This window comes from Taudactylus pleione, unplaced genomic scaffold (genome assembly GCF_031769625.1).
Source record: "Taudactylus pleione unplaced genomic scaffold, aTauple2 ptg000419l, whole genome shotgun sequence".
Classification (NCBI taxonomy): Eukaryota; Metazoa; Chordata; class Amphibia; order Anura; family Myobatrachidae; genus Taudactylus; species Taudactylus pleione.
The window spans coordinates 878,047-892,799 of record NW_028284821.1 but is presented as its reverse complement, the minus strand read 5'-3'; positions in this window follow the sequence as shown (position 1 = coordinate 892,799).

Genomic DNA, 14,753 nt, shown 5'->3' with positions numbered 1-14,753 from the left:
AACGCCTGCCATTTGGGGGCGGCCCCACTGACATCATGAGTGATGTCAGTGGTGAGCTTCCGGCTCTATTAGAGCCTGAAGCTCACTGGGGCTTGCGACGGATGAGACCCTACCACAAGGGTCTCGTCACAAGCCCGATGGTCGCAACCATCGCGACCATCACCTGGCCACTTGCAAAAGCTGTGGGTGGTCACCAACAGCTATGTGAGCGGCCAGAAGGCCGGTCAAAAAACAAACAACCTGCCACCCTGATTAAGAGCGAGCGCTCGCTTTTTGCGAGCGCCTCTGCAACAGGGCCCCTGTCTTTATTTTCATTGTAGAATATCTGACAATCACATGAAACCCTTCAGCCTTATGGGATGAATGTTGGCAAAAGTAAACTAGATCTGGGTATGCAGCACATGGATGAAGTGTCTGATAAGATGAGTTTAGCTAATTCTTCATCTAATACTGCAGCACCAAGTTTCAGTCTGGGTACAGTGTGCTCTGGATGCAGTGCTAACAACTTCACTTTGCCCATTAAAATTCAAATATGATATTTTCCTTTAATGTCCACGGTTTTAAGGTATGTGACAGCAGCTATTGCCAAAAAATACACACAGTCTCTGTCTTTGTATCTCTGTAAAAGACACAGGAGCATATGGGTGTGTGGTTTGTAATTATGAGACTAACTGGCAGCCGCGATGTCGCCGGTCTCAGTACTGAGAAGGAAATCCCAACAAGGGATTTAAAATTAGCATCTAAATACCGATGCCTATCTTAATCCCGATGCCAGAATGCTGAAGGATGCCAGCCCAAATGAGGTAAGTTCGAGGCGACCTTAGTGATAGCCGCGGGGGTGAAGGGTTAGGTTTAGGAAGAATATCAGGGTCAGAGTTATGTTTTGGGGGGGTAGGTTATGGTTAGGCACCCCTAGGGTGGTGTTAGGGTTAGCCGCCCCTGGGGGGAGGTTAGGGATAGGCATCCCCCTTTGGAGGGTTAGGTTTAGGGTATGGTAAAGGGGGATTAGGGTTAGGCACCCCTGATGGTGGGGTTAGGCACTAGGGGGAGGTTATGGTTAGGCACCACTAAGGGAGGGTTATGGTTAGGCGGGGAGAGGGATTTGGTACTTACCTGCCATGTTGGGATCTTCTCCCTTCGGGCTGCCGGCGCCGGGACTTCATACCCATTCTGAGTGTGTAATATAAAGGTTAGTTAAGGCAGAGGGAGAGTTCTTCTACTCTTTCAACAGATACCTTTTATGTGGAGGCAGTGGGGCATCCCAGTCGAATGACTCACAGATTAGGTTTCTGAGCAGGGCTTTACCTCGGATGGTGACAGGAGCTGTAAATCCTAAACAAGCTGTTTATAGCAGACAAGACATCTCCATGAGTGAAGGGACTGTTCACTTGGAAGGTAAAAGAGACAGATATTAAGTCCTATAACAGCCCAAGGCTATGTTGTGCTGGTTTAGAATCAGTTCCTAACTCCAAATTTCTTAAACTGCTAGTATGATATTGGGAAAGAAAAGCTTTCATACCTCCTTTGCTGATGGAATATATTTTGTGAAGCTTGAGATCTGCACAGCCAAGCATTTCCTGAGCTCTCTTGAGGAGGCTGATTGGAGTATCATCTGTTGGCAATGATTTTAAACCATGTAGAAATCTTTTTCTATGAGTTGTCTAAAATCTGTACCCTACTCTAGCTCACCCTACAGAGCAGAATGTCTGAGTCCATAAATGACGACTGCAGGAGAAGGGCTTTTGTCAAAGATGTGTACTCTCATGCGGTACTCGGTAGTGTCTTTAAAAGGGTCATTGTCTTTGGAACAGAAGGATCTTAAATACCTGTCTTTTTCTCTCACGAGGAACATTTGTTGAATGTCAGCACTGAAGCAGTGAAGGCAATGGAGTCCTTTCGGAAGGGTGTGGATTGAAAGATCTACAGTATTTAGATAGACAGTCATTAAGTTGATGCCAAATACTCACCCTAACCATACCCCTAGTGTCTAACCCTTATCATCCCTTATCACAGCCTAACCCTCCACCAAGTGCCTAAATCTAACCATACCATACCCATGAAAATCATGAAACCCCATGTGTCAACCTTTTCTGTGTAGACCATTTGTATGACGACCTTTTGCCCGTTGACCAAGGTCCATGTCGACATTTTAAATCTCTACCATTTGACTCTGTCGACCATCTGGGGTCAACCTATTGACTGTCTAGACACCGTAGATTGTCCATCCCTGTACTCTTTCGGAAGCGAATGAGTTGCTAAGATCTGTTCCTGTGAGAACATCATTTAAGGGGATACCTTTGAACTTGGCACTGGAATCAAACACAACTCTAATCTGGCCTGGTTTCTATGGGTGGTATACGCCAAACATTGGCATGTACCAGCATTTTTCTGTATCTTTGAGGATGGAGATATGTCGGCATGACCTTTCTCAAATATTTAGTCTATGAAATAGAAGAAGTGATCTCTCATCTCCTGGTTGTCTGTAAAAGTTTAAGTGAAGATAAGTATTTAAGCAATTGTTCTCAGTTGTTATGCAGGCATCACCTGTGGGTACTAAAGGGTAGAGGTGCAATCCAGATGTTTGCCTCATCTTTGACTAGTCCGTTCTCCATTATTTCCAATGGAACATCTTCCAGGCACCGGCAAGATTCCGGCTAGTCTGCACAATATTTTAAAATGGCAATCATTTAAAAGAGAAAAACAATTTGGTTTTGCATCTTAAATGATTGCCACTTTAAAACATTGTTCAAACTCGTAATATCGCTGATGCCTGCAAGTTGCAGACTATTATATTTCTGCCTCAGAATTATCAATATATAAATCTATGTAAATTGATACAAGTAAGCATTTATAAATATAAAAGGTACTTGCTGAATACATGATAAGAATAAAAATAGTATACTAAGCTCTGGTTAGAGAGCAAACCAAATTAGCCAATGTACGTTTATATTTAAAATGTCTTAATATAGGGACACAAACCAGAAAAAGGGTTAGCTTTTGAAACTATGTTGAGCTGAAAAATTATAATATACTGTACTGTACCTATTAATAGGTAAAGAGCATGACAGGTATTAGCATTATATGTGTTGAGTATCTGAGTATTTCACTGTCCAGCTATGAAGGGGTTAGTGATTTTGCTTTCACTACGGCATGTAGCTTGTGCTGGATGTCTCCCTGCACAGAATGGCTGACTGATTCATAGTTAAGTCCTTGGAATGTAGAAAAATAAACACTAACCCTGCTATATGGAATGAGTCTGCAAAAAGGACACGTGCAACAGTTTTTTTTGTAATTTTGATCTGAATATAAGAAAATTATTATAATTTTATAATACTTATGTTTTATCATTTTACTTGAATCAGTATTGTTGGAAAAAGTGTGTTAGAAAGTAGTGAATGTAAAATAACTCACCATCTCTTTATATTATTACTTAGATCGGGATACTTTTAATATCCCGACAGCGGAGATTCCGGCGGTCTGGATGCAGACGATCCCCGAAGGTAAGTAGCGGGGTTGGGTTTTTTGTTAAGGTTAGGTGTTAGGCTTTAGGGGGAGGGTTAGGTTAAGGGTCCAGGGAGGGTGAGGTTAGGTTTTGGCACTAGGGGGGGAGGGTTAGGGGAAGGATTAGGGTTTAGGTTAGGATACTTACCTATAGCTGTCGGGATGGTAACCTAGTCGGGATGCCAGCGTCAGGCTTCTGACTGCCGGGGTCCCAAATGCCAGCATCCCGTACCCAACCCCTTAGATCAAGGTTGCAAAATAAAAATGTAGCATATACTGTAGCTAACAGCTAGACCCACATTAGCATTAGTGTAAATACCCTTCTGTGAGTTATACCAAACTACAGACGACAACTATCCTTAATTAACAGGGTCATACCCATGCTTTTAGTATTTGTCCCTTGAAATATTTGTCTCTGAAAATGTTCCTAGATTTCAAAATTGACCCACTGCCCCAGTGCAGTTCCTCATTTCCAGCACATTACTGCACAACTCACCAAATGTTTTTATTATCTTTAATTTATTAAATTGTATTTATTGAAGATGAGTATTTAAACAGTCACCTGGCGTGCCCCATGTCAAGCCAAGCTTTTCGTGACTAGTGAGCAGAAAAAAATTAGTTTTGGTATATATATACATATATATATATATATATATATATACATATATATATATAATCACCATAAAGGTGACTCTATAAAACAATTCTTTCCAAAAATATCCCAAAATTGTTGATTTTTTTTACTTTTCAAATTATGAGATATTTAACCCATATTCTGTATGATATTGTTAACGAATCTGTATATTTGTTAATAAATTTATACTAAAAATTGTTTAAATAGCTAATATTTAAACAATTTATAACAACTTACGCTTATTTATGTTGTGTGAATACACTGAAAATAGGGATCATATCCCAGTAAGAAGGGTCTCCATGTAAAATTAACAATGTCGCTGCCATCATCATCATTAACAAGCAACTTGCACCAGGAGTTGATTACCCCCAAGTTCTCCTACTCCAATGAGATGCTGTTGCGCCTGTTAGTTGACCATGTTGGGGTACATTTCACGTGGACACAGCCTTACTTTGGCCACATCTACATGCCCCTTCCAATCCCTATTCCGGACTCCTTGGTGCAGGGAGCTGTAATTTGAAAATGTTCCCAGGAAAACATATTGTGTAACAGACCTATGTAACAGAATTAATTAAGCTGTTGTTTTTTGTAATCCATTTTGCACTGCAGGTAGGGCAGATTTTAAAATGTGCAGTGCGATTAATGCATTGCAACATGGTTTCACATGGTGTAAAATTACTACTTATTTTTGCTTTGCTCCTAACAATAAATCAGCCCCACTGTCTCTAGAGACATTCTTTTACTTCGAGGCTTCTTATTTTTGTTTGTATATTCAGGTTTTCCTTCGCCAGGCCTACTGTAGCAGAGGGGCAGAGATGGCATTTTAATTTCTTGTTATAATCATTAAAGCGATGGAACTGGGCAAAGTAAACCTCAAGATGAGAATGAGGAGGAAAGATGGGAGGTGTGCAGGTAAGGTGAACATTTAGCATAATATGACAAGGTTTAGTTGGTGTAGTTCTAGTATATCACAAATAATAATGCAAATTACTTTACAGCCTAATGGGACTGCACAGTGTTGCTAAGGATTATCATTGCTTCTTTATATAGTGCTACCAATTTATGCAGTGCTTTAAAGATAATGTTTGTCATTCATTTCAATCCAATTCATTCCAATCTGGATGAAAATAGAATGGGTGTGCATATGTACACACACCATTCTATTTTCATCAGGACAAATAACATTGTGTAACACTCACCTTATAAAGTGCTCCCTTTCACCAAGACCCCCCTGCTGCACGTCCCACAGTTTGGGTGGTCATATGACATCACACCTCATGCACCCATCACCACGGTAACCTAGTCTGATAATACAATCAATACAAAAGCTCATAATTCAAAATATATATATATATATATATATATATATGATTTTGTCCCCCCCACCCTTCCCTTATATATATATTTGACTATTTAGTCCACCCCTTTCCGTGTATATATATGTAATGATCATGTAATGATTTTCACCCACCACTTATATATAGTTTACAATTTGTCCCCACCTTTTGTCTCTTTTGACTTACCTGTCCCTCCACTTCCTCTGATCATTTTCTGTCTTCATTACCTTCTGTCTTCTTTATGACCTGTAGGGGCTGGACTTAGGCTGGCCAGGGTGGCACTAGCTCCTCTTACTGCTCTGTTCCTTTTGAGGATGAGAAATTATGAGTTGTGATGTCATGTTGCCTAATTCCCCTGTCACACCACCAGCACCACCCACCATACACAGTGACAGGCAGGCTGGACATAAAATAAAGAGGGGACTAAGGGCCTGATTTAGAGGCGCACACTATTTGCGTGCGCACGCTCTGAATTAGAATCCCTTTTTTTTTTTAAACTGGCCTCCAGGCTGCTCGCACAGCTGTGGGTGACCACCCATGGCGTGTGCGTGCGGCCTGACGATGGTCGCGATTATCATGACCATCAGGCTTGCGAAGAGATCCTGTTGTAGGGTCTCAGATCTCGCAAGCCCGAATGGACTTCCTGATCTAACAGAGCAGGAAGTCCGCTACTGACATCACTAGTGTTGTCAGTAGGGCCACCCACAAATGGCAGGCATTCCTACGGGAATGCCTCTGTTTGTGCAGCCACCCCCCCTCCCTGCAAAACGGGGCGAGCTGTCGATCAACATCGACAGCCGCCCCATCTTGTAGCGAGCCTCGGAGCAAGTGATTTCTCACCATCGACCCACTTGCGAGCGGTATGCGCTCGCGAGCGGGTCTGAATCAGGCCCTAAGATCCAGCAAACCAGGGGTGGCACAGCACAGCCAGGCACATTGTTTACAAATAATCTTTTGCAGTGGGTGTCTGGTACCTCATTGCAGTCCTGAGCTGTTTAGCAGAATGGAGGTAAAGTAAGACAGATTCATATAATGTTCTTTTTGATGTAGATACTTGGGGTGAGTTGCCTGGCCTGGCTAAGGAGAGTGAGGGGGCTAACTTACGAATCTTGAATCCAGGTCTGACTGATATTTGTGATTAGGTGTGAAATCCTATTTAAATCTCTCTATGACTGTTGACGCCAAGTGTACGCACCTTGCGTATGGCGATACGCAAATGTGGATGCATTGTGTACGCAACGTGTGACGCATACGCAATATCTACCCTTATTGTAACACCACCAGTATGCGTAATAGTCGCTATCTTCATATCAAAACATAATGTGAATTACAGTGCAATATATATAGCACAGTATAATAATCTTAGGTGAACACACACACTCCAGTTTCTGTGGTCCAACACACAAAGGTAAATATTGTATTAAAAGGATATAATATTATTATCACAAGTTATACAGTGGTATAAAACAATTCACAAAAAAGGTCAGAGTTACAAACCAGTATACATACATTCGCATGCGCTCCCTGGAGTACAGGCGTCACCAGATGACTGGTAGAATACAGCTACTACTCTCTGGACCAGGGGAGCCTAATTTATACAGTTAAATTATGGGTGTGTATAATAGCAGGCTGTGTCTTCTTCCATTGGCCCAGGGGCATGATGTTTCCAGTTCACTGTGGGTCATTGGTTGGTTCAAACAGTGGGCGATGCCTAGGCTCAGAATTCTGTTGCAGATGTTCACCTCAGAGTTCCCGCTGAAAATCTAGTTCAAATCAACCATTGTTATATGCTATATTAAACATGAATCTGGCATTGCTAATATTTGCTTGCCGCAATGTGCGACAATCTATTCGCAACCACCGGCTTACTGTTAACACAATTCTGTACATTATGACCCCAAACACGATGTTAATATGTTGTCCCGTCCCTGGACTATATGTATAGCTGGTTTTCTTCTCTTTAATATATTTGTACTTTGGTGTAAACCATTGGTTGTATGTGTGACTACTATGTGTAAATTATTGAGTAGGAGGCAGATTGTATTGTGTGAGCCACGAAAGCCAGGATATTATATAATACCTTGGACATGTCACTATTAATTCTAATATAAATGTCTGATCTGTACTATATATAGAACCTTGAATACAACTTATAGTAAAATGTACAGATAATGGCATGCACAGGGTGTGTTAAACAAAATGCAGTCAGGAGCTACAATTAAAGATCTGCATAGCCTTAGCATTTTGTATGTTATCTGACCTTCTTGTTGGTTTTCTGCAGACCAGAGACAATTACCGTACAGGGTCTATTTGATCACCAACAAATTCCAATTGTCCAAGTTAACAATTGAAGCAAACATATGGTATTTACACTCCCAACCAATCCAAGGTCTATTAAAAGTTTTTGGACAGAACAATCTGATAATGTGTTTTAGGCCAATTTGAAATGTAAACTGGGATTTTGTTAAAGTCTGAAATATAAGGCATATTTTGTAGTGTATTTAATAGTTTTGACTTCGACATAGGTTTTTACAAATAAAGTATATGTCCATATTTATTCATTTTTGTAAAACAAATGTAAAAGACCCTACAGCATTGATGGAAACAGGTGGTCCTGGGGCCTTGTGCAGCTCTCCAAGCCCCCACTTGTGGCCACCAGCTCCTTCCTACTTTGTTGTCATATTTGTTTGTTATAGCTTCTGTCAGTACCAGCAGTCATGGACACCAGCAGGTCACTGCTTGCTGGCCTTACCAATTAGAATACATAACAGAACCCAGCTTGCCTAGAGATAACATACCTTTTTCAGGTGTTGCCACTAACCTCCAGCAATGATGACTTATGCAGGGAATCACCAATCAGCCAGCCACTATAAGAACCTGCTCAGTGCATTCCTCCAGTGCCTGAGTGTCGATTGTGTTCTACAAACACTCCAGAACTATACTCTCCAGTATAGTTTTCTTCCATTGTTGTTTAAACTCCAGTGCTCAGTTTCTTCAACAGCAGAACATTCTTACCCACATTTCCATTTGTGGTGTTTCCAGTCCAGACTGATGTGAACACAAAATGTGATTGCGGGGACTAAAGGATTTGGAGGATGGTCTACAATCTGTAGACAATTATATATATGCTTTGGTAGATATTGCATACACCCAATTAAACAGATATGGAATTGTACTTACAGAGTTGACACTTTCAATCTATAAAGGTTAGTTTAGTTAGAAAATAAGTAAAAATCCAAAACAGCGCACTTATCATTTAAAGGCAACTAATGTATATTATTCTTGGTAATTACAACAGCAATACCTGACTTCTTCTTATCTCTGATAAGAAAAACTACTTAGGGATTAAATACAGTTAACTCTTTATGGCTCTTCCTCATTACATTATGTACATGCATTTCTCAACAACTGAACTGTGTGCAGATGTGTGTATATGCAGATGTGTGTATATGACAATTACAGAGACATAAGACACATTTCATTATACATTGTGTCCCTTTAATTTTCTTTAAAATAATGCAATACAGTATATAAAGAGTTCTGAAATTTTAAATAATCCGGCCATACCGGAGTAACAGTTATTTACCTTTGTTGCTTGAAACTCTTTTGAATGAGTGTGGAATGTAATGTGACTATCTATAGCACTAATTATAGAATGTATTGCATGTGGGTGAATATATAAACATAGGAGGCACTGAGACACAACATAATTTCAATTAGTTCATTTCTTTAGTGTTAGATGTCTGGATAAAAGTTGCTAACATAGTTTCTCTGAGAGGCAGAAAAATGGGGCAGCATGGTTGGGGCAGTGGTTAGCATTACTGCTTCTAAAAAAAACACTTGGTTTAGTTTTATTTATGGCTTAAATGTTCATGAGACTGATGGGGATATGGAAAAGGTCTTTTTCACTATTGTTTCCTTACACCAGCTGGCTCATTTGAATAAAAAGGTTTATTGGTACTGTATATCCATTATAGATCTCTGCTTATGAGATAGTTGGATATAGTTGCTTGTTTCCCCATCTAAATTGCCCCCAAAAATCTACAAATTATAAAATTTACCAAATTGGATAATCTCTAATTAGCAGGAAACACCATTACCTTACAATAAAAATCTAATAGCATTATATGATTAATGTATTGTGCTCACAATTGTGTACCCTGTGTCATGAACCCCTTTTGTTATGTCTCTGTCATATCTAGGTAGACATGAGTGACAGATAATCACATATGGCCATTTTGTGTATGTACAGTTCTCTATTACAGTCTGGGAGTTGGCCGAGATATGAACTTCCTACCAAGGTTTTGGACACCAAAAACATCCCAATAAAGATATAGGCCCGTATTCAATTTGAGGTGAAAAGTCCAGACTTTTTGCCTGCTGGACTTTTCGCCTCGTTCGCCTGTTTTCCAGGCGGAAAAGTATCGTACGCGTGCCCGCTATTCCCCGTATTCAATTCCAAAGTAGGCGAAATTGGGAATACAGGAATTTTCGAGAAATAATTGTAGGACCCCCTAAAGATGTCCAGACCTCGGGGATCACCCAAAATGGGTACCCCCGTTTTTACCTGCAGAAGAAAGTTTTCCCGACATTGAAGAAGTGATGCAGAAGAGCACTTTAGGTTTTGTTTTGTTTTTTTAAGTGGTCCCATCAAATTTGGGGTACATGAAAATGGGGGTAAGCATATTTTTAAGTCCCTAAAGGTAATTTTAAAAATTCTTCAAAAATACAGCTGCCGCTACTCTGCGCAATGGAGAAAACACCTGCCACATATTTGGGGACCCCACCAGAATTAATTTAGTTAGTTTGGCATTTTGTTTCCCTATTTTTTTTCACCCCAAAATTTTGAAAATATTTTTTGGCGTGCCCCGATTTTTTTTTATTTTCTTTTGCAAATTTCATTTTAAGGGGGCATTCCCAATGGTATAGGCTATTTTTTTAAGCCTGCACCTCTAAACCCCAAATCTGCACTTTTTTTCACCTGCTATAGGTAATTGAAAAATGATCCCTGTTTTTTTTAAAATGACCCTTCGCCACATTTAGGAAAAAAACTGGACTTTTCCGGAAATATGCCTGGGACCCCCCTAAAGATGTACAGACATGGGGGATCACTATGGGTACCCCCATTTTTGCCTGCTGAAGGAAGTAGGGGTTTGTAATAGTCGCGCAAGGTGCAATTTTGCGGCTATGAAGAAGTGGTAGAGAATAGCACTTAGATTTTTTTGGGGGGGAAATAACTATTCCTATCAAATTTGGGGTACATGAAAATGGGGGTAAGCATTTTTTTAAGTCCCTAAAGTTATTTTTAAAAATCTGCAAAATTGCACCTACTTCTTGTCCCGCAATGAAGAAAACACCTGCCACATACATAGGGACCGACCAGAATTAATTTAGATAGTTTGGCACTTTGTTCCCCTATTTTTTTTTTTTTACCCCCAAAATGAAACTTAATTGTTTTGGGGTGTCCCAAATATTTTTAAACTTTCTTTTGACGCAGTTTACCTTTAGGGGACTGTCTTAAGGCTGCACGAGGGTTCCCGCAATGTTGTACCCCAAAACCGCAATTCTACACTTTTTTCAGCCTGCTATTCATAGGTGAAACTTTTTCGCCTATTACATTGCACTGACTTTCCGCCTAGGCGAAAAGTATTCCAAATTGAATACGGAGGAAACTCAAAACAGGAGAAAATGATGTCATTGGCGAAAAAGTATCGCGGATCCGGACTTTTCGCCTCAATTTGAATACGGGCCATAGTTGGAGACCGAAAGGCTCTGAGTTGGTGCAAAATGAACAGTGAAAATGGCAGTGTTCATTGCATAGCAAGAAACCCCTAAAAATGCACCTTTTGCACCTTATTTAAGTGCACTAACCATCTCCAGCACTCAGCACCATGTACGCTAGCTGTGTGAACTGCTTGCCTTCACTCAGTCTGCAGCTTGGCCCCCCCACCTGCATCTGGGAGGCACCGCGTTGAAGCTATGGTCAGCACTGCAGCTTATCCGCGGCATCCTGGATGCTAACCTCTATAACAACATTAACCACTACAGGGCTATTCGGCTTTCTGCCTTTAACATCCTCCCTCCGGCTTTCCTAAGGAGGATTCTAAACAGTTTATACACTGCACTGTCACCATTGGCGTTTCTAACTTTTTTTTAACATTTTTAATTAAAAGGACTTATTTTTATCATTTGGTTCATTTAATTAATTCTAATTTAATAAGAACCTTTTTTTTACCCCTACCTTACACCATCCCAACCTCTTATCCTTTTGTGGTTGTTATCCCTGTGTTTCTGTTCTTTATCAGTTACTATTAACCTATACCCATATTGTGCATAACAATAAACATTATCTATGCATTTGCCCTTTGTCACTTATTCAAAGTAGTTCATATAACAGACCTTACAGATTCAACTATATTGCATAAGGTGTGCACTTGCTTAAATTACACAATTGTTCTAGTTTATCAAGAGGTTGGTGAACTCTCAAACAATTAGCAGCTCCCATGTTCAGACTCCCAGTGTATTTAATATGTGCACTGGAAATGTCTTTATTTTAGATGCCAGTACCCCTATTGCTGCTCCTCCAGCCTTGTAGTGTACAGCAGCAGAAATATAGATCACATTGAGATAACTGAGTGCAAATTGAGATACACAGTGCATTTCAAGATAGTTTTTAACCAATGTTTTAAACTTTGTCAGTTACCTCCCCAGTGCTTGTAATTGGTGATAAGGCCACAGGCTTGCATAAGGAAAGTTATAACAAGGCAACAAAGCACGTCTGGTAAAGTTTCCTGTTTTATTTCCGATATCCCCCTAGACACAATTCTCACAGCGTGCTCTGATGTGTCTGTGCAAAGCAGCAATGACATTTGGATGTCTGTTGTATGTAATGCTGGGTACACACTGACAGATATATTGGCCAATCAATTGATTGAGTGTGTACCCGCGATATGTATATTGCATTGGCTGTACTGCACAGCCGATGGACAGATATGTCTGCAGACCTCCCGTATACACACACACCCTCCCGTAAACACAGCAGCAGCTGCAGGAAGGGGGGTGGGACACTCCACCCTGCCCACAGGGACACGCCCCTGACACACCCCTTGGCCAATGGGATCCGCAGCCAGACACAGATGATGGCCGTTCAGTGTGTATGAATGACCATCATCTGCAGATATATCTGTATAGTGTGTACCCACCTTAAGTTGCCCCATATTTGCTACCGCTTTGTTTCTTTATTGCATGTGCACTAAGCTGGTAGCTGCAGTCTGGAATAAACTAACTGGAGGAACAACAAGCATGCTTCCAACATTTATATAAAATAATTTCCAGGGGCACTTTGCTGTTGAGCTAGTGCATCCAAGCATGTCACACTCTATGGGGTATACTTACTAAAGTGCTGGTTTTAGAAGTGGAGTAGTTGCCCATAGCAACCAATCAGTTTCTAGCTGTTATCTCTTAGAAGGTGCTAGATAAAAGATAAGTAGAATCTGATTGGTTGCTATGAACAACATCTCCACTTCTATAAACCCGCACTTTAGTAAATACTGTACCCCTTAATGTATCTGACAAGTGCAAATTACTCTGTTTTTCACTTATCTGTTTTCATAACATGGTATTTTCTGATTGGACCACACAGAAGTACAGTTTAAGAACAGGACGAGAGAGTAAACAGAGTGGGATGACAGAATAACATGATTAAATATAGAATGACATATTTGGCATGAGAATTTATAGTATAGTATGTAGGAATGCAGCAGGTTCATTTGAATAAAAATGTGTTTATTGATATATCCATTGTATAAATCCACAGAGATAGTAGCCTATGTACTTTTCCTACGTAAATCACCCTAATTTGGCAAGTTATAAAATTGTCTGGTTCATTTCTATATATATATATATATATAAGCAGAAAACACTTTATAATGCATGGGGTTGTTCACAATTGTTTTCTCTCTCTCATGTCAAGGTAGGCATGAAAAACAGATGTTTCCGTTAATGCAATTGAATAGTCAAATACTCTTTTTACAGTATGTACACCCTTACAAAATATACAGCTGTTTATAATACAGAGGAACAAACTTAGTGAATAGATGATGCTATCCAAGGTGTTACGTGGAGCATTTACCTTGTATTGAACATTTCTAGTTGCCCAAGGTATGTAGATCAAAGGGTTTACCATTGATGGTCTTCATCAATGGTGCCATCGGTACTTTCCATCGATAACAGGAAAACATTGATAGTTTGAATTGACAGCTATCCCTACTGTGGGGCAAGTGACTACAGCAGACCAATCAAGTTAAGAGGCGGGGCTATGTAGTGGAGTGGGGAGACAGGGATAAGCACCATGCACCACTGTATGACAGAGTTTTCATGGATTAAGGAAAGGAAAAGTAGAAGAGAGGATTTTCTATCTAGATTTGATTCTGACAATATTACGGATGATATAGAGCCAGATTTAAATCAAGGCTTTCTTGAACTTGAAACACTGTTGTTAACCGAAAGTAGACATTGGTTATATAGTGTTTTTTTGTTAAAATATATTGAATTAGATAGGTTTTTGTTCACCTGCAAACCCTTGGGTATCCTATCTATCAATGACGATTCAGAATTAACCAAAGATTGGGAACTATCTTTAAAACACTGCTCTATTTCTCTATTAAAAGCTTTGATTAGTTATAGAGAAATGAAAATGGAAAAGGTAAATAAACAGATATAACAGGTCCAACAAGACCTATTAGTATTTAATGTTGACCCAGAATTCAAAAGATGAGAATTGGAACACAGTTATAAGATTTCTAATTTTGAAAAGGAGCTAATAACAAAGAGAAAAAAAAAGTTGATATATAAAGATTCCCATACAAATGATAATTGAATTCCTAAGAGGTTTCACCCTCGATCTTTGTCTACCCATTATCAGAGAGTAAAATCACCATCCACATTAGTGGAACAATTGAGGGGCAATAGGACAGTGAGTGTTTCTGAATCACCGCTTGATTTATATAAATCAGGTAGAAATGAAAGAATTCACAATCTTTCTCACAAGTTCAGTTTGAGAGCTAGACCCAAAAATAGAACTAATCAGTTACAAAGAAAATGGGATTTTCCCACTCGAAAGATTGGAGGATACCATCACACTACAATTGGTATCAACCCCTTCAGGAGAGAACACCAAAAAGAACAAGAGATATAGGGGAAATAGAGGATTGGGAGGAAGGAGACCTCAGACGTCCAAGGTTTCATTAAATAAATCAGGCATTTTCAATCTATCAGATAGT